Source organism: Periplaneta americana, chromosome 3 (assembly GCF_040183065.1).
Source record: "Periplaneta americana isolate PAMFEO1 chromosome 3, P.americana_PAMFEO1_priV1, whole genome shotgun sequence".
In the NCBI taxonomy this organism is placed as follows: domain Eukaryota; kingdom Metazoa; phylum Arthropoda; class Insecta; order Blattodea; family Blattidae; genus Periplaneta; species Periplaneta americana.
In genome coordinates, this window is record NC_091119.1 from 94429713 (window position 1) to 94455665 (window position 25953).

The 25953-nt window shown below is 38.4% G+C and overlaps 1 protein-coding gene across 1 annotated transcript in view; it reads left to right on the plus strand.

The window, feature by feature from the left end:
* Window positions 1-25953, plus strand: part of LOC138696254 (ankyrin repeat domain-containing protein 29) — a 227425-nt gene that overhangs the window by 148845 nt on the left and 52627 nt on the right. The window lies entirely within an intron of this gene.

Consider the following 25953-nt stretch of genomic DNA (forward strand, 5'->3'; position numbering starts at 1 on the left):
TCAAGTGGGATGGGTATGTCTGCTTGTTCACTAGCCCTTCCAAGTCCAATGACCTTCAGATTTTTCCATAACTCGGAAGGGGTTGTGTTGGGCTCTATAAGTTTGTAGGAGTATTTGAGTTTAGCGTTTCTTATTAGTTGAGTCGTTCTGTTTCTTAGGTGTTTATATAAGTTAAAATATTCGTCGTTTTTATTGCGGGTGTATTTCCTATAGGCTAAGTCGCGTTCGGACATCAGGCTACGTATTTCAGTCGTCATCCAAGGGGCTGGGGTCTTTCTGGTACGTTTGGTCTTTAATGGTGCGTGTTTGTCATAAAGTTGAAGTATTAACGTATTGAATAAGTCTACTTTCTCGTCTACAGTTCGTAATGTCCAGATCATGTGCCATGGAAGTTGCGCAGCGTCTTCTTTCAGTGCAATATCATCTATTCTTTTGATATCCCTGTAAGTAATTACTCTAGGAGTCGATTTAGGACACTGCAGATTAAACGATAGATAAATGATATCATGCCCTGATAGTCCTGGTGCAGGCAACTGTCCATGCGTCAGTATTTTGTCGGTATTGTTAGTAATTATCAAGTCCAGTAATGTGTCTGTACCTTCCGTATGATGTGTGGGAGCTAGGGGTAGGATTACCATATCAAGGCACTGAAAGAATGATTTAAGTCTTTTAGTCGTACTAGAATGTAAGTCAAGTAAGTTTGAATTGAAGTCACCCATGATTATAACGTTCTCATATTGCGGCGTTACGTCTAGTAAGGAGGTTTCGAAATCATCTACGTCATATATATGTGGGGGTTTATATACGACACACACTAGACATTTTGTAAATAAGGTGCAAATTTCAATGAACATGAACTCGGGTTTGGCAGAGTACTGGCTTGGAGAGTGATGAATAATTTTAGGTCGCAAATCGGATCTAATATAACCAGCCACCCCTCCGCCTCTCAGCCACCCCTCCGCCTCGAAGTGTGTGCAAAATTTTGCTCAAAGTCACATGAAATTGCTATTCATATTTTGTAAAAATTTCTAGTACAGTATTATTTCTCCATCTACGAAAATCGGTATGTAAAAGTTTTCTTGATATTAAAAATATTATTGTTTTATAATGATAGGCCTATAATTGTAGCATATCCGTTTCTAACAAATAACCAGCAGTACTATGAAATCCATTCTTATTGGTTCTGTTGAAAAATTAAACCAAATTTCCATTCGAAAAATCTTTACCGTTAATGTAAATTTAATTACCTCTATGGACATTCGCCACGCGTAACAAGGTGAACACTAAGTTAGTAGCTATTGCTTATATTTTACGAAAGAGAACTCTGGTTATTATTGTAGACAGCCGTATAGGAACCGAAAATCCGCTGTCTGACTATAACACACAATAGTATTAAGAATACGAGTATATTACGTTCTCTAAGCGTTTAAATCCTTCCCATGACTTCCTCCGGGAGAGAGAAGTACAATTTATTGTGTTTCCCATATCGTAGATTTATGTCTCTGATAGACGACTTCAGTTAAAATATGTCTGCCATTTCTCGCCAATATTGAAGTTTTACGCCGAATAACATTTGGAGTTGAAAACGTCGTTAAATAAAATATTACTATTACTGCAACCACTACTACTACATTGTCTAAAAACAAAATTTTAACTATCTGGATTAAAGAGTTGTATATACTCGTATGTGTACTGTACATCATATAGTTTACCTTTCAAGTAGTGATCAGTTTTAAAGTAAACAGTAGGAATAAAGTTCGAATTCGGTCCTGCAGTACCTTACAACTATACTTTTAAGCTCGACATCATGCCCTTGTTATGTCACGAAAGCTCCAATGTGTTTTTGTGTAAATTAAATTAATAGAAAAACCTCGACACTCCCAGGAATAACAAGATTACAGTCATACAGACTGTAGAGAATAATTTAATTTTTTACCTATTGCAAATTAAATGTTATCATAGATATATTTTACCGCTTTTATACCTGTCCGCAAATTTATTTCCCTGAACTGCGTTATTTTTCTTTAGAAGTTCCCTTTAAAAGAATGAAATAAACTGCCTCTGTCATAAAAGCTTTATTTAATAGCCCTTTGAGATGACCTCGTTGGTCGACCAGCGCAGCGTTTCAATAAAATAGCACGATACAAAGGCGTGCAGCGTGTTCGAGATTGTTCATTGATACTATTTTCAGTGCGACTCATGGATATAAAAACTACACAATTGGCTTGTGTCTTCATCACCATTACCTCCCTTCAAGAATTGAGTCGTTTGGACGTTACGTCTCTACTTATGTGAGAATTATGAACTAACACTAAACGTTTCTAGTTGTGGTCAGCATGCCGGAAAGCCTTTGAGTAGACAATAGATAACAAACGCAAGAGAACACAAATGCATTCTTTATGGAAGGAAAATAAAAGTCCATTTTCCTGCCTTAAATCAGTGGATTTATAGCTATAAACTCTCAACTCTGCCTCTTGTGTCACAATGAAGAACGGATCGTGAAATCTCGGAATACTATGTTTATGATTTGTACTTCTGTTGCCAGAGAAACTTCAGTCATTTAAGCATGCCTGTAGACCTATTTGTAGTAATTACCTAAACTAAGATGTAATATTTACACCAGGTTCCCATTGAGTCTGTATTTTTCTCCGGCTTCTTCAATAAATTCAAACCATTGCTTTCTCTTCGAATTGAAATTTTAATTATCTATAGGCTAATAAGGAATAAAACTATTAAACTGTGTTTGTTTATCGTTACATATGTAACATATCGTTACATATGTAACATATCGTTAACCTTATATGCTGGGTTCATAATTTATGTACGTGCCAGCCCACCCAACTTTTTCTAACTGTTTTTATGAATACGTCATTTTCTCTGATGTGCAAGAAAGCTTGCGTTACATATGGGGTTACATTTGACATAAATTACGTAACTTCATTTTCAGTACGATTGGTTGGTCAGATGTGAAGCAGATGTAAAGGTTTATCCTGTTACTGACTGGTAATGTTGAGTGCTTGAAATTTAAAATTTATACACAATTATTAGGAAATTCAGTCTTTCGCTGTGACTCCCGGTACGATTTCCAGCAAAGAAGTGTAGATCTACATTTTCTCTTTGTCAAAAGAGCTTGGATATGTATATTATGTTTATGCTGTACACTCGACGTAGTGGATATCTGGAAAATGTAAACAAGCCACGAGGAGGTAAAGAACATACGACTTTGCGTGATTGTTTACATTCTGCAACAAACCACTGCGCCGAGTGTACATTATACTGACCGCATGACAAAGACTTCCACTATTTGTGAACGTCTAGTGCGGGTTCTAAATTCTCACGTGAGAACAGAATAGTTATAATGTAGGCGTATGTGTGTATATATGTGCACATACTCTATGTAGGAGATGAAAATCTCTTAATGACCTTCATTCTACAAACAGAAAAAGGAAAGTTTTATGTTCATTTGTGTTGGTTTCTCGAGGGCCGGACCCTGGACGGTCCAGTGTGCGACCTATACAATGCGATGATTATCCACGTCCAATAGGTGGCCTGGGTGGCATTCGTGAATTCTGTGCTTACAGGTGGGCCATCCTGCCTCAGTCCCATCCTCAGACGAATACCTGTTAAACTCGAAGTCCCAACCCCTTCCTATTTTGCATCACAAACCCCTGCTACATCCAAGACTTTATCCAGCCTATTTTTAACTATTTCAGGTGATATATGAAATGAAGGGAAGGTGGAAAGTGTTGGTGGAATGATAAAGAGAAACGGGAGTACCCCGAGAAAACCCCTCTGTAACGTTTACTTTGTTGATCACAACCTGGCCGGGGATCGAAACCGGACCGCCTGGATGGAAGACCAGGGCTCTCGCGCTTGAGCGATAGACGCAGCGAAAGGTTAAATTACAGACTATGAAATGTAGAGCTTTTGAGTCGCTTCAATAAACAGGTATTTAAATAAATCAAGCGTTAAATAAGTCGAGGTCAACTGCCTGTTATTTCTTCTTTTTTCTGCAATTGCCACTAAGCATACTAAATGATTCGTATCTTGCGAGCTTATTGCAGCCCAGATTCCCTCACATTTAGCCTTAGGCGCAATTCACACAGAGAAGACATTGATAAGACGTGGCTCAGACGTCGGGCGGAGACATGACGCGGACAAGACATGAGCAAAGCATACTGAAGTGTCAAAAAACCCTTGCGACACATCTGTGTCGCACAACTTTCATAATGTCTTCAGACGATGAGTATGTCCTTGCTTTCGTACAACTCGGTAATATTAAAAAACAAAAAGATTTTGGATGTACTCTTTGTGATTGAAAAATGAAAGGAAGTATGGAGTATTCGGCGTAATGAAAGAATTGAATATGTATCCGGACCATTTCGAGAATTTTTATACGTGAGAGAATACATAGTTTTTTAATTTTCCTTTCTTAGAAAGAGCTTTAGAAGGAAGATTAGATAAATCCATCAAATTTATAGGAAGTTCTGAGGGTTTAATGGGATTTATACCTAGAATGACCATATGATGTTTTTTTTTATTGAGATCTGAATGTCCCACCAATGTTTCTATACCACATTACAAAATCTTTTCACAAAATTGAATATTAAGTTCAAAATCGTTGCGTATGTTCTTTTACAGTCAGACGCCACGTGTCGCTTTGAAGGGTCACTCATGACGGAAAGGGACGAAGCGCTGGCTTCGGAGTGGCATGCCCACACCCCGTCATTTCTGTATGCATTGATACATTTGTTTACATGGGAGAGACTCGAAAAGCCATAGTGTCTCCGCCCGATGTCCCACCACGTCTTCTCTGTGTGAATTGCGCCTAAGGTTCAGTAGTCAGTTCAATGGCTAGAACGTGGATTATTCACATCGGAGATTTTGGTTTCAAATCCCTGCATGGCTAATGGTAAGAGAAATTGTGATGGATGGAGACGGTGTTTCTGTACATTTTATTAAGGTACTCCTTCCCTTTTCGTTCCACTATTTACACACAATTCACAATAATCCTCACCGCTATAGGAGAAAATGCTTACTGTTGTACCCTTCCAAATTAGTCTTCTGAAATCAGAGCCTTGGCTTTCGCATGTCGCCTTCGGTACTCTAGAGCGAGCGTACTGTCATGTCACTCGCACAGCACAAGGCCTCGGAACATTTCTCTTTTGAGGACTGCGGCACCACCTTTCTCCACTCGCTGCCAATGCTTTTAAGATCTTCGGCGATCCTACCTTGTTACTATCGTGCTTCGTTTTCCCCACTGCATGTGGTATCTATTAGGTCATGTCCATTTTTTGCTTCCTCTTCAGAATTCTCTAATGTTCCTTCGTATGAAACAGTGTACATTGGAATTAGGCAATTTGTCATTATTAAAATTGTTTATTAAATTATCGGTATTTTAAATTATTATTATTATTATTATTATTATTATTATTATTATTATCATCATCATCATCATCATCATCAGCTGCAGCAGCAGTTTAGTTTTCACAGGAGAGATGTGAAACTAATTCCGTGAAGAACGTTTGCGACATCACGCTGCGACTGCGAAGAAACATTTCCCAAAGTGAAATTTTCACTAACCTCGCGAGAATCAGTACGCAACTTTTTGCAAAAAAAAAAAAAATTGTAAAATTTATCTTTGCGGTCGCTTAGACATATCAAAGAACCCGGAACGATAATGTGAAGTTTGTATTTAAAATATGAACTGTCAAATGCACAAAACTTTAAACGAACGTTTCACAATTAGTCAGAACTCTAATGAACGGGTGAATACCACTATTAAAATGAGTTTAAAATCGACAAGGCATAATATTTAACATCTGCACTGCAGAACTGTCAAAACAACATTTTCCATTTGTTTCAAAACAAGTTAAATTTCATTTCGACTTCATTTTATTACATTGTCGGTACTATGCGATAGGTTTCTCTATAATAAATATAGGATTGTTATAATTCGAACGTGCCGCAGCACAAAGCACAGGGATTATATTGAAGGAAGGTTAGGAGGACTGTGCTTTTTTTAGTGGGTTATTTAACGACGCTGTATCAACTATTAGGTTATTTAGCGTCTATGAGATTGGTGATAGCGAGATGGTATTTGGCGAGATGAGGCCGAGGATTCGCCGACTGTGCTTTATGTCGATGTAGATTTTGTTACTCTGACAATGAGAAATTAGAGAAGGGAAAACGATTATGGATAAAAACATATATATAAACAAATCTAATTAGGCCTTTATCACTTTTTAAAAATGGTCAAGGGGCGTTACAAACCTGGTAACCTCCCTTGCGTACGCCCCTGAGTCTAAGATACATCGAGACTTAACGTACTCTTAATTAAATACAATCCTAGTAGTCTGAATTCAGACGCTTCTTAGATGAAAGATTGCGTGAATAATCCAAGTAGGAAGCAGGCATCAGCCTTTTTTTTACCGCAATGTAATAAATGTACGCTTACACCCACTCTTCTCCACCTACGTTCCAGTCCTTCGGGATACCGAGGAATTTCATTCTCTGTGGTAGTTTTAATAGCCATGAGAGGGATATAGCGGAAGTTTAATTACACGGAAGCACAAATCATCCTGTCGCTGTGTACACAGTACAGATGAGAAAACAATAGTCTGGGAAGAAGCGTAACAAAAACGGTTCTTTTGGTGTATATTTGTTTATAGAGCTTTAAAAAAAGCGCGTTTTTGCTGTGTCTAGTGAATAATAATCGCATATCTTCCGTTAACCAACGGTTAAAAATACCTTCCAGAAATGCTTCTCACTCATGCATATAAAATCTGTTAAGGCAAGGAAACTTTGTCTCGGAATTGGTGCAATGACTAGGAAGAAGAGTAAGATTCCAGTGCCAGTAACAACACCAAATCGTAGTTCAGTGAGCAGATAATAAGAGCAGGATGTCTGCTTGCAGCCGGCATCGACCGTTATGGAGATAGATGTACGTCATCGAATTTAACGAGGCTAAACATAACCGAAGCAACTTCATACTTAACCGGCACTTGTAACCAATTCCTATAGGGATGAGGTGTGATTTTGTCGCTGTGATAGGTTTGTCACTGGTTCTGAGTGTGACTACAGTTCCAAAATCACAGCTCCGAGAAATCGGCATCTCTGCTCGATCTGTGACTCACAGCGTTGGCGACTGATTTACGTAATGTATGCTCGTATATATTATGTGGCAGCTCCAGAGTCCAGCCAACTGCAAGTCGGAAGATGAACTTGAATGAGAACTGGGTAGACCCATAGGTACGAGGGTCGGTCAGAAAGTGATGCTTCCTTTTTTTTTTTTTTTTTTTTAACAAGTTAGTAATGTAAAAAATTTGATTTTGGCGCGATTCCTCAAACCTTTTTCTACAGTCCACTGCAGTAACAACTTCCTAAGTCAACAGATGGCAGCACTGCATCAGTTTAAAAAATGACTGACATCGACGTACATATAAGCCTAGATTATTATATACCATACTATATTATACTAAATTAATACTACAATATACTATACTATACTATACTAATACTATGCTATGCTATGCTATACTGTACTACACTGCACTGCACTACACTACATTACTATACTATACTATACTATACTATACTATACTATACTATACTATACTATACTATACTGTGATCAAGGTTATAAGATAGTGTGCTGTGATAGAATTCCTGAATGTGGAAAGTGAAATGCCCATTCACATTCATAAAAGGCTGAAGAAGGTTTATGAAGGTGCAACAGTGGATGTCAAACTATTAAACGATGGGTTTGTTGCGGTACAGAAACTGAAGGGGAAACGCCGTTGGCTGATGAAAAGCGAAGCGGCCGACCGGTGATTGCAGTGACTCCACGCAACATCCAGCGAGTCGACGAGGTCATTCATGATGACCGCAGGTGTGTCGCATGCTCTCCATCGGTAAAGGTAGTGTGATGGCCATTATTGATAAAGTGGGCTACTCTAAAGTTTGTGCACGCTGGGTAACAAAAATGTTGACTGACCAGAATAAGGAGAGAGGCAAGAAAACAATAGCCTCCGATCTGTTGCAGCGCTTCAGTGTGGAGGGGAAGAGTTCATGGCGAAAATTGTGACTGGAAATGAGACTTGGGTTCATTTTTTTTAACTTGAGTCCAAGAGGCAGTCGATGGAAAGGCATCACACAAAGTCACCCAAGAAGAAAAAATTCAAAACAATGCGATCTGCAGGGAAAGTTATGGCGACAGGTTTTTTGGGATGCGGAGGGTGTGATTCTGGTTGATTTTTTGGAGCAAGGGCGCACGATAAATTCTGTCCAATACGTCGAAATCCTCAAGAAGCTTAAAGTACGTCTTCGGCGAATTCGCCCATCAAAAACTACGGCGGATATTCTTCTTTTGCACGAAAATGCAGACCACACACCAGTCAATACACCACTGGCAAGAATACGAACATTGGTTGGGAAGTCTTGCCTCATTCACCGTATAGCCCTGACCTAGCACCATCAGAATTCTATCTGTTCGGTCCCACTAAAGGAAGCTCATCGTGGGCGTCACTTTGAAGATGAGGAGGCCCTGAAAAATTCCCTGCGCCAATGGCTGAGGAAGAAGGACCGTGATTTTTACCGCACTGGAATACATCTTCTTGTGTCAAGGTGGACAAAAACTGTGGAAAAAGTGGCAAATTAATCGTGAATGTTGTGACTGTTATGCTGTTATGTAAATTTCACGTAATTTTCTTGTAAATTAAAAGAGAAAAAAATAAGAGACATTACTTTCCGACAGACCCTCGTAGATAGCAGTGATACTGTGTTATAGACAATTTGGAAGTCTACAGACAGGAAACGGAGCCCCATAACCGCAAAGAATCATTCTAACACAAAAATCACGCTATGATAAAATCGTTATTATCTATCACAACAGCCATCGACGTAGCTCATGCGCTTGCCTGCCGATCGGAGTTGCGCTCGGGCGCGGGTTCGATTCCTTCTTAGGCTGATTACCTGGTTGGATTTTTTCCGAGGTTTTCCCCAACCGTCAGGCGAATGTCAGGTAATATATGGTGAATCCTAGCCTCATCTCGTCAATACCATCTCGCTATCACCACTCCCATTGACAGTAAATAATATAGTAGTTGACACAGCGTCGTTAAATAACCAAATAAAGAAAAATCTATCACAGCGATTTTTCGAAACTGTAACGGCAAAACACTGTCATATCCATAGAGTCAGTATATGAAGAGAGAGAGCGCAGGGTGTCAACATTGAAAACGTAAGTCACGTGACTTTTGTATGCTGCAGACGATTCTGTAGTGTTTTTATATGTGAGGTCTTGCTTGTGATTAATAAATAATGAAATGTATTCAAAGTAAGATAAGTTCTGATGTACCGATTTTAGCCATAGTGTTGGCAAACTATTGCTTTTGCTATGGATGCAAAGAAACATACTCGTACCTGAAAGGAGGAAACATATCGGTCCTTTCTTAAGTATCGCACACACGTAACCTCACTTGTAAATATATTGAAGACTTAGTTTCTAATTCTCACATACAGGGTGTTTAAAAAATACGGGACATAATTTCAGGTATGTATTTCCCACATGTAGACAATCAAAATAGTTCATTACAACATGTGTCCGGAAATGCTTTATTTCCGAGTTATGGCCTTCACAACATTGAAATTCACCGGAACGTTTTTCTTTCCGCAGGTCGTTGCCGTCAAAGGACACATTAAGAGGGCACTCTGACAGTTCATTCCGAGGCGAAGGTTACATTCAGTGTTGTGTAGGCGTTAGACTGTGCGACGTATTCAAATCAAGAGCTGGCAGAGATACACTTCATGTACGGTAAGGCGGACGGCAATGCTGCGCTGGCTCGTCGTTTGTACCAGGAGAGGTATCCACAGCGACAATGTCCAGATCGGAAGACATTTGTACGTGCGAGTATGGAAAATTTAACTCTCCTGGTTTGGGAAGGGGACGACCAAGATCTACAACTCCAGAAGTACAGGAGGAGATTCTGGAGGCTGTGAACATGACTCCTTCTATCAGCACACGAAGGGTAGCGTTACAAGTCAATGTTCCTCATACGACTGTCTGGAGACTGTTGAAAGAGTATCAATTGTATCCTTATCATTTGCAACGTGTACAGGCCCTGTCACCAGCAGATTACCCTGCACGAGTTAGGTTCTGTCAGTGGTTCTTGCAGCAGTGTGGTGTAAATCCGAACTTTTATTTACAGATGAAGCACAGTTCACACGAGATGGCATAACAAATTTCCACAATCAGCATGTATGGGCGTATGAAAACCCACGTGCAACTGTTCCATCTCATCACCAGGTGCGGTTCTCCCTCAACATGTGGGCCGGTATCATTGGTGATCGATTAGTTGGACCCCATGTACTTGTAAACAGACTTACGGAGCAGGCGTACACAAACTTCCTGGAAAACACCATACCTTATGTTTTAGAAGACACTCCACTGATCAATCGTCAACACATTCACTTCTTGCATGATGGCGCTCCTGCACACTTCAGTCGTACGGCTCGCCGGTACTTGGATCGAAGGTTTCCTGATCGATGGATAGGTAGAGGTGGCCCAATTGCTTGGCCTCCACGCTCACCTGATCTGAACCCTCTCGATTTCTACTTGTGGGGCCATTTAAAATCATTGGTGTATTCGTCTCCGGTGCCTGATTTGGAATCCCTTCGGAATCGAATTGTGGCATTTTCTGAGGACATACGCAATACTCCTGGAGTTTGGGATCGTGTTCGCAGGTCAATGAGACATCGATGTGAGGTCTGTATTCAAGCAGGAGGTGGACATTTTGAACACCTTCTGTAATGACAACGACCTGCGGAAAGAAAAACGTTCTGGTGAATTTCAATGTTGTGAAGGCCATAACTCGGAAATGAAGCATTTCCGGACGCATGTTGTAATGAACTATTTTGATTGCCTACATGTGGGAAATACATACCTGAAATTATGTCCCGTATTTTTTAAACACTCTGTATAATAAATTATTTATCATCATCATGTACAGTATTCTTCATTTTATAGTTTCTAATTTTTTTTTAGAAATTCATTCTAGAATTTCTCTTTTTTTTCCGTGATACTTTTCTAAAATATTGCTGATTTTTCTTCCGGTTCTGAAGGCTTTTATGAGTTTCTGCAGTTAATCTTTCTTGATCCATACTTTTCTTTAATTTTTGTAATTTCTAAGTTCAAAATGGACATTACTGAGCATAGATCCCTTCCATTTGTAAACCAAAGATAAAAATATAACATTTAAACCAACAAAGCTGTAGTTTTATTTCCTAGACTGGGTAATGTATTCTACGTACATTTTTTATTGTACGAATGTATTTCCGTAGTGAATTTTCCCCTTCTCAAGTAATCCCAAATGTTTTTTTTTTTAGTCCTAGATTCATATTCATGTTACAAGTTACGCAAGAATGTTGAATGTTAATCATTACTTTTTCCATATATTAAAGATGTGGTTAAGGCTGCTTTCCAGTTGAGACAAAAATGGACTAGTAAATCCAATATTATGTTCATGATTTTTTTTCAAAATGTCGATAAATCCTGTTCTTTGATTATGCTCACGACAAAATTATCGGTAAATACCGACTTAATAACTTGACATACACTCTCAAATTTTACAGCTTGTAAAAGTCCATACCACTATAAAAATAAATATGACGCTCAAAATTTCAGAAAATCGTTTATTGTTTATAAAAAAGAAAATTCTGAAACTAAACAACAGAATGGCATATAAGAAATAATACGGAACTGTAAGTGAAAATAGTTTGAAAAAATTGGATAAATATATCTTCATAGGCTTTGATGGGAATAGAAAGTGGAGTTATAAACTTCGTATTGCTGTACGTTACAAATAAAATATTACATAATTGTGTAGAAGTCTCGTAGCGTTACAATAATGACTAAGTAGGATAATGAAAATGATTTGTCATTTAACAAGGCATTAAGAGTAGTAGGCCTATGAAGTAATAAGACCACCATCAACACTAGTGTATAGTGTACGTATATGGAATGAAATTAACTGAGGGGGGCACGGATGGCCCAGCACTGCGACCTATTGAGATCTATTGCGCTAACCCTCTATATGGAATGGGTTGCATGCCACAGATCCCCTATGCGCACCCTGGTAATCACATGACTCCCTTAACGACCGGTTCCTAAAACCGACAGAATCCATATACCATTCCTGCTTCGGCAAATTCCCCGCGAAGAACACACTGCATTCTGGTGCGTTCGTAGCTGCAAGCGGGTATGCTCTCTACCTCTTCCTGCTACACGACGGGGCACACGGGACGACTCCGCTTACCCTTTACCCATTTCAGCGAGTGCTGACGACCACTGTTGTAACATGTGAAGGAGATTCACAGTGAAATACGATCAGAGGATAAACAAAGGTGACGCAATTGTTACAACTTTGACCGCGAAAAATAATCTGCATCATTGTGTTTTGTTCTGCTCTCTATACTGATGAATTTTTAATTCCCATAATTATGACATGGAAAAAGAATACATGAGAGAACTGATACTGGAATACAGAAATAATCTCCGGCTGTGTAACGTTAATATACATCATCATCAGCAGTAGCAGCAGCAGCGTCATTAACCGTGTGACAGAATCTAGGCTGTCAGCAGTAGTTTGAAACATATATATTATCCAAATAAGTTCGTGACATTACTCGTCCATTCTGAAACAGTTTTTGTATTAATCTGGACTCATTCGTATTATTTTGGTTTATAAGGTTGTTATGAGACAGTCCAAACTTACGTTATAGTTTATGTTTAATCCAGACTTCATATATTTAAGTTTACTTATCTGTATTGCATGAATGTTTATAAGGGCACGTAAAGCATTCTGCTTGGACGTTTTTACGTCAACTGTACATAACGCCACGTGGTCGAGATACTGAACAGCTGTTTTATTCTTTCCGTATGACGGTCGAGTGTTGGTTTGAAACGTATGAGGCTGTCTGTTCAAATCATTATTACTGACGTCGTACTGCAAGTCCCATGGTGTCAAGTGAATTTTTACGCTTACTGGAATGGAATTCTAATTCTTGTTCACCAACTACACGCGCCGAACCTGTCAGTATGCAGGCGACTTAAAAGGGATAATGAGGTGTAAATTGCTTCTTCGTTTGAAAATTCTCATTCATGGGAAAAAGAAACATTTCATTTCAAGAAAAATATAGCTCAAAAATACTGAAAATGGACCAAAATAACGAGGACGATAAATAATACTTGTACGTATGTATTGTATTTAACATTCTGTATCACTTTTATGGTTATTTTATGCAACATTGTAGCAATAGAAATCTTGGATGACAGGGAAACTCGTCCACTGTAATTCATGTTTTTTTTTTTAACTTACATAATGACAAATTCAAAATAAAGTACAGTAGAGCGTCTCGTTTAGGCACAGTGAAAACGTAAACAAAGTGCAGGTAACGTATGGAGGGAAGACGAGCCGTACGATAAACACGAGGGCTGCACAAGGTTTTGGTTACAACATTTGTGGCGGAGCATTAATTGAAATTATATTTTCCAAAAACACACAAATTGCATAACGTTATCATATACACATTTTAACAAACAAGCAATTGTAACGTTGAAATAATTCAATATAACAAATCAAGTTTTTCTACTTACATGATGTTGCTTTCAAGCATCAGATTTGCAGTCATGAATTTCATTTTCTGTATGACTAACATAATACCATCATCTTCTGTGGCCAAATTAACAAAACTACAGTATACTGGTCTGAACTGTATCTAAATAAATTGAACTTTGAGAAGGGATAATTATGTTTAGGTAATAGTGTTGCCACTTCAGATCAGTATATTATAGTTTTGTTAATTCGGCCACAAAAGACGGTGGTATTATGTTAGTGGCACAGAAAATGAAATTCATGACCGTAAAAATGCTGCTTGAAAGCAACATCATATAAGTAGCAAAATTTGATTTGTTATATTGAATTATTTCAACGTTACAATTTTATTGCTTGTTTGTTAAAATGTGTATATGATAACGTTATGCAATTTGTGTTCTTTTCTTTTGTGTGTTTTTGAAAAATATAATTTAAATTAATCCTCCGCCATAAATGTTGTAACTGAAACCTTGTGCATCCCTCGTGTTTATCGTACGGCTCGTCCTCTTCCACACGTTACCTGCACTTTGTTTACGTTTTCACTGTGCCTAAACGAGACACTCTACTGTAAGTGAAAGCGATGACAGTGAAGCTAAAATCTCAGTACGATACTCTTCACAGAAGATAATTTTCAAAGGCCCTTCATTACTTATTGACTAGTGCGACGAAATGTAACTAGGCCTAAATCTTGTTAGTAGAAAAGATTAAGTTCTTCCTTTCAAAGTAGCTAAGATCTGAAATAGTATTACATGTTATGGCCATAGTACAAGCTAGCTTGCTTCTTTCAGTTCTTATTGTCCCTAAGATTCTGGATTTAAAGTATAAAAATGTAACGTAGACACAGAAAAGAGCAAGACTCGGAACAATTATACAGTTCCATAAGACCGTGGCTATCCAAACTTTACTTAATGGGTAAGTAAATGTATGAATCAGGACTTATGGGAACAAACATAAAGACGGGAAGTAAAAATTGAAGCAACAGAGATGCAACTGCTGACACTGGTAGCGAGCTTGAAATTGCGCCTGCTTGTATACATCTTTTCTTGCATCTCGCATTACAGCATGCGCCAGAGCAGTCGGTTCATCGTTATTGATAGACCAACAAATGATTTGACAGTGAAAGAACTCACTTGCTCAAAACGTCTCCCATATTCTGTACTATTCATAGCACGTTTTGGAGCGCCTGGCGTAATTTATACCCCCACACAATTCAGTCTATAAGCTCTTTCTTAATTTAAGATACTGTTCTGCAGGCAACCGTGTAAGAACAGCGCTTGAGGTGGAAATGAAAGGAACCATATCTTTTTACGCTCGTGCACATGGCACAATTCCTCACACTATTGCAGAGAGAGGGAGAGAGAGAGACTCAGGTAAAAAATAAATATTTAAATTGCGATACTGTTTCAGAAGTATTTCGAACATTAGTTTCCTATCTCAAAGATATCCACTAAACTCCATATTCACCTGTACTAATTTGTGACAACTGATTTATATAGACTACTTACAGTGACATTAATATAGAGTCAAACCTAAGGGGACCGGCATTTCTGTCGTCTCTCGGCACTACAGTCTCGCAAGCAGATAACGTTCTTGCCGTCTCACGCATTTACAGTCTGGCAAGTGCTCTTTTGCATAATTACTGAATTATTTAGCCTATTTACGGAAATTAAGAGAACTTTTCCTGAATTTTGGAGCAATTACTCAAAATGTTTTGCATTACATTCTAAACACATGCAATGATGTACGATACACGAGATCGAGAAAACACACTAATTACCACACAGGGATATCTTAGCTCGGCAAAAAAGCCGGTGTCTTCGACTTAAGTTCGGCCTAGGACAGAATGCGTGGATGTTCCTTCTCAGTTGTTGCACCACATTTGCATATATTATAGTAACTTTCTGAACATTAATGAGAAATACGTATTTTTAAACGTGGTTAGATAATCAGTACAACAACGCATTTTCCTCATTGAAACGTATCTCCTGAAGAAGAAATACTTAACAACTTTTGTTTACGCAAGTTTCGGCAGCGCCTTCCAGAGACTAACAACAATCGAAACATTTTAGTGTTAAATTATTAAATAAGTGGGGAGAAACAAATTCCATTCTTCATGAGAAGAAACGTGCACTTCACGATTAATACTAATTATGAGATTAAGCTCCATCGAGTGTCTCACAACTTCATACATCAATGGATCATATGTAACGAGGACATTTTGAGCAACCACTCTGAAATTCGGTAAGATTCTCTCCATTCTCTTAAATACATAATTCACTAGTTACACGAAAGATCAGTTGCCAGACTGTAGTGCCGTTTGACAACAAGAACGTTATCCGCGAGAGTTTTCAATCTGCTTTCCTTAAATTTGACTGGCACTGTAGAAACTAAGAAAACGACGTTTCCTTATGAACCATTACTATACACTTTAACATATCACCATATATGCCTACTATTATTTGTTTAAACAACAGAATAATGTTACAATTATCCACTTGCTAAAATAGTGTAACTGTGGGAGATTGGTATGGAATTTTCGACAGTGGGATAAATTTGCTTATAAAACCACGAAGTACGTGTATAACTGTACAGACGTTAGATACCGAGGGGCATAACTTATTAGTATAGGCCTATTCGAGAATTCTGGAGATTAATGTCGAGACTTGCTGCGCTCGGCTTTAAGTTTCTGCGAACCATAAGTGAATTTTTTTGTGAACAGAGATAAGCATCTGATCAGTTCTGCGAAATCGCCTTATCGCTAATCCAAAAGGAAGTGTCCTGTCTTGTCAATTAGTACTGTGACTACCTACCGAGGATCGACACAAAAATGTTCCATATCTGACTAGTCACTCGAGCTGAAGGGTATTTCGAAACATGTCGTCTTGATTAGCATAGGACAAACATCATGCAAAGATGAGGAAACGCGGAACGAACTTACTGTAGTGACAACACGAAGGAGCGATCAAAGTGGTCCAGCGAACTGCGCTGCGCTATCTGTCAGTGTCATCTGCTGCGGGCATTGATTTGTACTACCGGCACGGTCACTCTCAGACCAAGGTTAACTTTCGGACTCTCAGGTGCTCCTTCCTTGTCTACTATTAAACTCTGGCACCATATAATATAAACTTAAAGAGAGCGTTTCATTAAGTGTTGAAAAAAAAACAGGGACAGACTTCCCAGCCGGAGTTACCCAATTCCTCTTGTCGCGTCTGTTGTTAAAGCCTTAGCGCGCTCGTCTTCCATCCAGGCGGCCAGGATTCGATCCCCGGCTAGATCATAATGAAATTTGTGGTGAGCAGAGGAGACGTTGCAGTGAGTTTTTCTCGGGGTATTCACGTTTCCCTTTACCATGCCACCAACACTCACCACCTTCTTAATTCATATATCTGCAATAGTTAAAAATAGATTGAAGTCCCAGGAGCAGTACGGGTTTCCGATGGTGATATAGGGAGGGCTTGAGGCTAAGGCCCGGGGCTTATCAGCAAAGCTCGGAACTTGGGGACTTGTGTCTTTGAACGTGGCTAAGCGACCGGACTTCAATGTCAACAAACTCCCGCTTCCAGCACAGAGGTACTGTAAGGTCTGCTATAAAAGTGGTTCCTGGCTGGAACAACATAATGGTACTCGTAATATTATGGTAGATTGAAACAAGTAATTTTATAGCATATATATATATATATATATATATATATATATATATATATATATATATAAACATGCAAAATATATCAAATTTACAGTTCTGCTCTGTATATTTTATTACAGTGTATGACTACATACACTCGAATATTTTTCGAACCCATACCTTCTTCGTCTGTTAGTTAAACATGATTTGAAACGAAAGAAACTTATTTCCACGTCACATGAAGTGACGGGAGCAAAATTAATTTTTTTTTATTTTATTTATTTTAACTAGCTACCTACTGAATACAAATTACATTTATAAAACAAAAATGTTTCTATCCACTACCGCAGGAGCCAGGCTCGTGTACGGTGTTGTATTAGTCAATAATATAACATAAAATTTACAAGGACACTTTACTAAATACATAAGTAACTTAATTCGAACCAATAAATACAACACAAGAGCAAGAATAAGGAAGAAAGAGAAAAAGAGAGAAAAATACACATTTAATATAAATTGACAATTCGACAGAAGCCAGTGATATTCAATAAAAACAAGAATATAGTAGACAGAAATAAAAGGTAAAAAAATGCATTTGTTAATATTAAGTTATATTATATCGTGGATAATTTTACAAATTTATTTTTTAGAAGCTTCAATTTTAAAAAATTTCAAATTTGGAAAATGGTTTGTAATTGTATTATAAAGTCTTAGGCCGAAATAAAGTATTGCATGTTTTCACTGTCACTGTTTCCTGTTCGATTTTCAGTGGTTGCTAGCTGATCTCGTATCTGAGAAAGATAAGTATCCTAAATTTGTCTCGAAAATAGTTTTCAATTTCTATGTCACTACTAGGGAAGGTTCCACTACGACTTGATCCATGGCTATGGACAAATTTTCCACCGATTTAAGGGACTGCAATGTATTTCAATGAATGCCCGTTTCCAATCTCTAGTTTGTGTTTGACACAAGTTACAAAATATAAACTCTCCATTCGAAGAAAATAATGTATCTCCTCAGAATTCCTCCACGAAATTCTGTACCTAAATTTTAAGAAATATATTTTCAAACGTATACAATACCCATTCGAATAATACGTATTTTCTTATTTTCAAACAGACCGTTTACCTCTAATTAATTCTCTGAATGTCATTGGCTTCGACACGACACAGTTTCCTCGTCCGTCTTCCTGTCATTCGATGTGACCACGTTCTTAGTAAGTACACACGACTGTCCCTGAGCACTTGCAGGGTGAGCTTTGTGTACGTTGTACCTGTAACCTTACTCATGCACACGACACACAAGTCCCCAAGTTCCGAGCTTTGCTTATCAGGTACTCGTCTGCGAATTAGACCAGCCTCTATCAGGGCTGATGCAGGATGAGCCACGATTTCGGATTCATGAATGTTACCCAGGTCAGCTGTTAGACAATCATCCACTGATGAAGATATTCTCTTCTCCTCGCGTATGTGGTACCTAAGAGGTTACGTCCATTTTCGGCTTTTCCCCTTCAAACTTTTCTAGATCTCCTTCAGTGGAGCAGCGTAACCCGAAGTGAGACAAGTGGCCAACAGGCTTGGAGCTCACATAATCAGTTTCTGTTAGCCCCGAACCCTTTTCGAGGACGCGTTTTGCGTACCTTTTAAATTCTTCTCCCACGTTTCCTCTTTCAGTTCAATTCAAGTAAAGCCATAACATCATTCATTTCTGATGCTGTCATTAGAGAGGCTTATGATGGGGTTGGAAAATGAGTGGAGTCAATAAAGATGTCGACCTGGTTGGCGAGTTGGTATAGCGCTGGCCTTCTATGCCCAAGGTTGCGGGTTCGATCCCGGGCCAGGTCGATGGCATTTAAGTGTGCTTAAATGCGACAGGCTCATGTCAGTAGATTTACTGGCATGTAAAAGAACTCCTGCAGGACAAAATTCCGGCACATCCGGCGACGCTGATATAACCTCTGCAGTTGCGAGCGTCGTTAAATAAAACATAACATTTCAATAAAGATGTTCAGTCTGTGATAATATTGACAAATAGCCTTTGGTTATTTATATGCATTGTGGCGCTAATTGCTGTAACTTCGTCACGAGGAGAACAACAAAACTGTAATTCTTATAGAACAGTGAAATGTGCTATGGAATGGGCCAAACAGTTGAGAATCCTGTTTTCCAACACAAAAGTTAAATCTGTCTTTGCCCTCATCCTCGAGGAAGTAGCCCAGGGACCAGTTGAAAATACTGCCAAGATCAAACCACTCTGTCCCACAAGATAAACATTGAACGAACCCAAAAATTGAGGCGGTCAGAAGCAAAGAGGTGTAAGTGTACTTACGTTATTTTCGTGAAAATGCGTTAAAAGTTACTAAGCTTTCGTAAATTCTGTCAAGTTTTAATTTTAAATGTTAATGTATGATGTGGTTAAAATATATATATTTATCACTGACATTTTAAATGCTTTAATCCGAAATTCGAATTCTAGTTTAGGTGAACCAAAGATTCTAAAATTATGACAAACTAAAAATAAATCAGAGCCGAAAAATACTTACCGGTTATTGGTAAATGTGTGTGTATGTATGTATATTAGAGTCGGGCAAACAGCCTCTTACTCCCGCTCGTTCTCGTAGGCGAGACTAGCTGGCCGATAACGCCAGTTCCGAGAATCGTATTCTCGAGATTGGCACTCTCGGGAACGAGGAATACCGGGTCCCGGCCTGTTATCGCACGGCCGACTTATCGTTATGAAATGCGTACACTGACTGCCGGCTTAATTGCCGCTTATCACTGCAATTCGTGACTCTTTCTGAAATATTAATGTTCATAAAGCAATTTAAGAAGGCACAGCAGTGTGGTATGCAATAAATAATACAGCACATTATGATTGTCGACATTCTTACAGAAGTCACACTATTTTAATGAACTATTTATTGCCTTTCCGGAGAAGCAAAATAATGCAGCACTTTCAGCCGTTAGCTAATCCTAAGCTAGTCTAAAACAATAACAAGTTATGGTTGGAGCTATGATATACTTTCTCGATATCAGCATTTTGTTGACATTCCATATTTAATCATTCGATAGTGTTTTGTATACGCTATAGTAATGGATATCACACGACTGTATTATTATTATATTGCGCGTTCACATCTGGATGTTTCGTTGTAATGCAAGGGCATCTTCATCAGCATGGGTAATTATTGCGCTGTGTAAGGACGAAATAAAATAATACTTATTTATATTATTATAAAGGACCAGAGGCTCTGACAAAAGATATTTTTGTTTCCCAATTGATAAAATGCTGAATGTGAAATGGAAACACTTTTGCAAGGGGAAGGACAGATTTACGAAATAGAGTAGATCCTTTCACAAATTGATCATAATTACTTACAAATGCGTTTTAAGGAACCCGAAGGTTCATTGCCGCTCTCACATAAGCCCGCCATCGGTCTCTATCCTGAGCAAGATTAATTCAGTCTCTACCATCATATCCATTTTTATATTAGCTTCCCATCTACGTCTCTGCCTCTCCAAACGTCCTTTCCCTCCGGCCATTCAACTAACACTCTATATCCATTTCTGGATTCGCCCATACATGCTAGATGTTCTGCCCATTTCAAACCTCTGAATTTAATATTCCTAATTATGTCAGGTGAAGAGTACAATGCGTGCAGTTCTACGTTGTGCAACTTCCTCCATTCTCCATCCCTCTTAGCCCCAAATATCTTCCTAAGAATCTTATTCTCGAACACCCTTAACCTCTGTTCCTCAAAGTGAGAGTCCAAATTTCACAACCATACAGAACAATCGGTAATATAACTGTTTTATAAATTCTAACTTTCAAGTTTTTTGAGAGCAGGCTGGATGACAAAAGCTTCTCAACCGAATAATAACAGGCATTTCCCCCCCCCCCATATTTATTCTGCGTTTCTTCCTGAGTGTCATTTATATTTGCTTTATCATAACAACAGAGAATAAAAGAGGGTTATTATTATTATTATTATTATTATTATTATTATTATTACCTAGTTACTTTACGACGCTTTATGAACTGCTATAGCTATCTAGCGTCTGAATGAGATGATAATGCCAGCGAAATGAGTCCAGGGTCCAGCGCCGAAAGTTACCCAGCATTTGCTCTCAATGGGTTGAGGCGAGAAACCTCAGCCAGGTAAAGACTGGTTCACAATAAACCGGGAACGGAAACGACAACGAGAAATAATGTTAAAATAAATATATTTAAATGTGAACATTCACAATTAACGAGAAGATTGCCGGAGCCCGGAAACGGGAACGTGAAAGTTAATTGTGAATGCTCACATTTAAATGTATTTATTTTAACAATATTTCCGTTATCGTTGTCTTTTCCGTTCTCGGTTTATTGTGAACCAGTCTTAACTTGTCCCAACCAAGATTCGAACCGGAAGCCGATCGTTTCACAGTCAGGTGTGCTAACCGTTACTCTACAGCGATTATTATTATTATTATTATTATTATTATTATTATTATTATTATCATTATATCATTATTATTATTAGTACTGCTATCATCATCATTATCGTAATCATTAGGATGATTAAGATTATGATTATCAGGATTATTATGATGGTTATTATTTATTGCTGTCTTGTAAGTTATCATTAGGTACCGGTACAAGTATTAGAAATCTGATTAATTATTAATTTGTTATTCTCGTTCCTATAACATATAGGATAATTATTATAAACCATATAGCCCTATATAATTTTATATTGTAACATGGCTAGAATACAATAATGATTGTTCTGTAACAATAATTTATAACGTGCACACCAATAGAAAGTGTAGTTTTCTATAGTATAGGCTGGTTCACAATAAACCGGGAACGGAAAAGAGAACGAAAATAATGTTAAAATAAATGTACAGTATTTAAATGTGAGCATTCAGAATAGTTAATTGTGAATGCTTACCTTTAAATACATTTATTTTAACAATATTTCCGTTCTAGTTCTCGTTGCCGTTTCCGTTCTCGGTTTATTGTGAACCAGCTTTTGATATTTTCATGTTTCATATTATTGTGTTACAAACTATTTTTTTATTTAGTTGTTATAAAAGATAGCCTAATTACTGTAAAGTGTAAACCATCTTGGACTATACGAGTATAGCCTCATTTTCAACTACCTGTATTAAAATACCATTTAATACCATCCGTACAATAACGAGTTTTCAAGCGTTGAAGGGTTCCGTACAAATTTTACGGAACAAACGTTTGAGTCATGAGTCCCGCGCTAACAGGTTAACTCGCCGTTATTCGAGAACCAGTAAAAATTTTGAGTTGCCATCACTTTTAAAAGTAATTTCCATCCTTTCTCAACATTTCTCTCGCTTTGACCCCCCATCTAACGTGAAAAACAAAAAAGTTTGCCGCTTACCAGCAGTGAAGTCTGAACAGATCAATCTCCATCGAAGTTAATATATTTTTTTTTCACTTTCCAAAAAAGATTTTCAGTTCGATTTGTTTTTCTATGCTTTCCTTAGACATTGAGCTATCAATCCAAAAAAATTACAGCGCGATTGATTAAGTATTATAGGAGCTACGACATGATATATATTTAAAGAACCGGGAAGTGTATAAGCCAATGCTTCCTATAGAAGCATGGCCCGAGCGATACTGCTTTCTAATCATTACTACAGTCCCGCATAGACGTCCGAGACTGTCGGGAATAACCTAGTATCGGTAATCTCGGGACCAAGAGAATCTCGTGTTCTCTATCAATGAGTCATTTGGCTACGTTAGGTACTCGCGCACTGGGCGAGACTGCGGTGATTACGCAACCGAGAACGGGCGATAATATGAGGCAGTCTGCCCGACTCTAATGTGTGTATATATATATATATATATATATATATATATATATATATATATATATATATATATATATATATATGATTTCAATTAGGTGTAATGCAGAACCAAAAAGTACGCAGATCATGAGGATGACTGTCTGGTCTCTCATACAAAGTTTTGAGGAAACTTGAGTGTTCCCGCGCCAATAATCAGATGCTGGTGATGCAAATGGTTTTTGGGCTCTTCTTACCAAACTTACGTGTTGTCTCAATATTAAGAAACTTCAGATGAGCCATCTAACTGCAGTTTATTTTATCTTGTTGTCATTACTAACTCATGTAACAAAGGTATAGTCTAAAGTGACAATACACTAGATTCTCGCTAATCCGGTCCTCAGTTATTCGGCCTCTCAATTATCCGGCCTCCTTCTAGTGTACTTCCTATCACTTCTACTGTAATAGTGTTCTAGAAATTTGAACCGGTGTCATTTGTTGTACTCTATTACTTCTACACGTATACGCGTATACAGGGAGTTTCTAAATTAGGCCGACAAACTTTTGGATCTGATACAATTATAACCTTCTTTCAAACACTTTCCGTTAAGGAGCCCATGAGCTCGGACACTACGTTTCAGTGCAAGAGGGATTTAATGCTACCACCCTTATTTATTTCCTGAGCTCAGTATCATGCATTAATCCACTTTGATTACTATCTGAGGTCGGCAAGTTTGTTTACTTCTATCTGATCTGTTGGCTTTTTGTGCTCAGTATCATCCTTTCATTCATTCTATTGATTGCTTCTTCTCGGCATAATATAAGTCTTCCTTGCTTACGAAACATTGCATTTTGTTAGCCACTGCAAACATGGAATGTTACACATGGAATGAGTTGGCGTATGGCAGCATTTGGTTCTGCTCGTGCGGCACAGAGGCTTCACCAGCAACGGTTTCGAAACAGACGGGTTTCTCATATTCTCACCACAGTACATTTACCAGCATTCATCGCAGACTGCGCGAACAGGGCTCATTCGATAGACGAGCAGAGGGTCAAGGACGGCGGCGTTCTACGCGAACTCCTGAGACCGAGGAAGCTGTGCTGCGGTTTGTCGAGAACAATCGTTCGGTGGGTACGAGAACTATTGCTCACCAACTCAACATTGGTCATTTCATGGCCTGGATAATTCTGCAGGAACAGCTGTTGTATCCTTATCACCTTGAAAAGATCCTTGCCATTAAGCCAGGTGACATATCCATTGCGACAGGAATGTTGTACTTGGTATTTGAACCAAACTGCAGTCCAACCACAGTTTGTACCTTATGTTGTTCACAGAGGAAGCATGTTAAACTCGTGAGGGATTGTTTAATTCCCGTAATTCACATGTTTGGGCTTTCGAAAACCCCCATGCCACGTTTGCATCAAATGAGATTTGGTGTCAATGTGTGGACAGGAATTGTGAATGACTTCTTTGTGGGGCCATACCTTTTGCTGCGACGACTCACCACCAATAATTATTTGGTACTTTTACAAAAAGTTCTGCCTGAGCTATGCACCCGCTTCCTCTTATTAATAGACAAAGAATGTGGTTACAACATAACAGAGCACCACCCATTTTGGGAATGGAGTGCGTAGTCATCTGACAACTACATTCGGCGATCACTGAATAGGTCAGGTTGGGTCCGTTGCCTGGCCAGCGCGCTCACCTGACATTCCACTTGATTAATTTTTGTGGGGCCACATGAAGTGTGTGGTTTATGAAACCCCTGTTGACTCTGAAGAACATATTGCAGCACGCATAGTCTGCGCAGAAGCTGAAATCAGGGAAATGCCTGGTGTCTTTGCAAGGGCACGACAAAGTATGGCACGTCGAGTTGCTATCTGGAAGTCAATGGACGTATGTTTTAGTACTTATTGTAGTGATGAGACAGTAAAGCAGTGAACCCATACTGCTAATTTAACACTGAAGTGAATGTTTTTCTGCATGTTTGGGTCAATAAATTGTATTGTCCTGTAACATTAATGATTTGTTTATTCAGTTTTCACGTGACTAATCACTTCAATCCCTTCCTGTACGATCGAACCATGTAATGACATAAACCCCTCTTGCTCTGAAAGGAAGTGCCGTAGCCTATGAATTCCTTAACAAAAACTGTTTGAAAAAAATGTTATTTATCCGATCCATAAGTTTGTCGGCCTAATTTAGAAACATTCTGTATACATACACACGCACCGGCCACGTGTGGAACATACCAGTATCGATTTAGAAGTGCAGGTAGAGTGATTGGCACATCTTATATCATTAAATGTAATAACTTCTAAGCACTTTCAGAAATGCAGCAACCCTCTGTGCAAGGAATGACCGGATTACCAAGAGTCTACTAATTGTACATATTTATATACCTATTAAGTTTAATTATTACGTAGCGTATGTGAAATGTTCGTTGTATTGTATTTAAATTATGTGTTTGCTTTCCTATATACTGTACGTCTCAAGAGGGATTTAAACAAAAACAAGTCTCTACTTACGCATTGCTCAGAAAACTCAACAAAAAAACATCGGACGAGTCACCTGACAACCGTTCGTTGTATATTGAGCTTCTGCTGTCATTACTGTCCCACGTAGCAGAGGCAGTCTATTATAATAGCTAGTCTATTGGCCGTTCCTCCCATTAAATTTACACCATTCTTTGATAAATCTAGAACTTATTACGTAGCCGTATGTGCAATTTTTTGCATTGTATTTTAATATATATCTACAGTACTTGCATACAACTCAGGAGGAATTTAAAGAAAAAACAGTTTCTACTAGTGATTTATAGTGACAAGAACACATCAGGAAATCTACAAGCTTTACAGCTTTTCACTA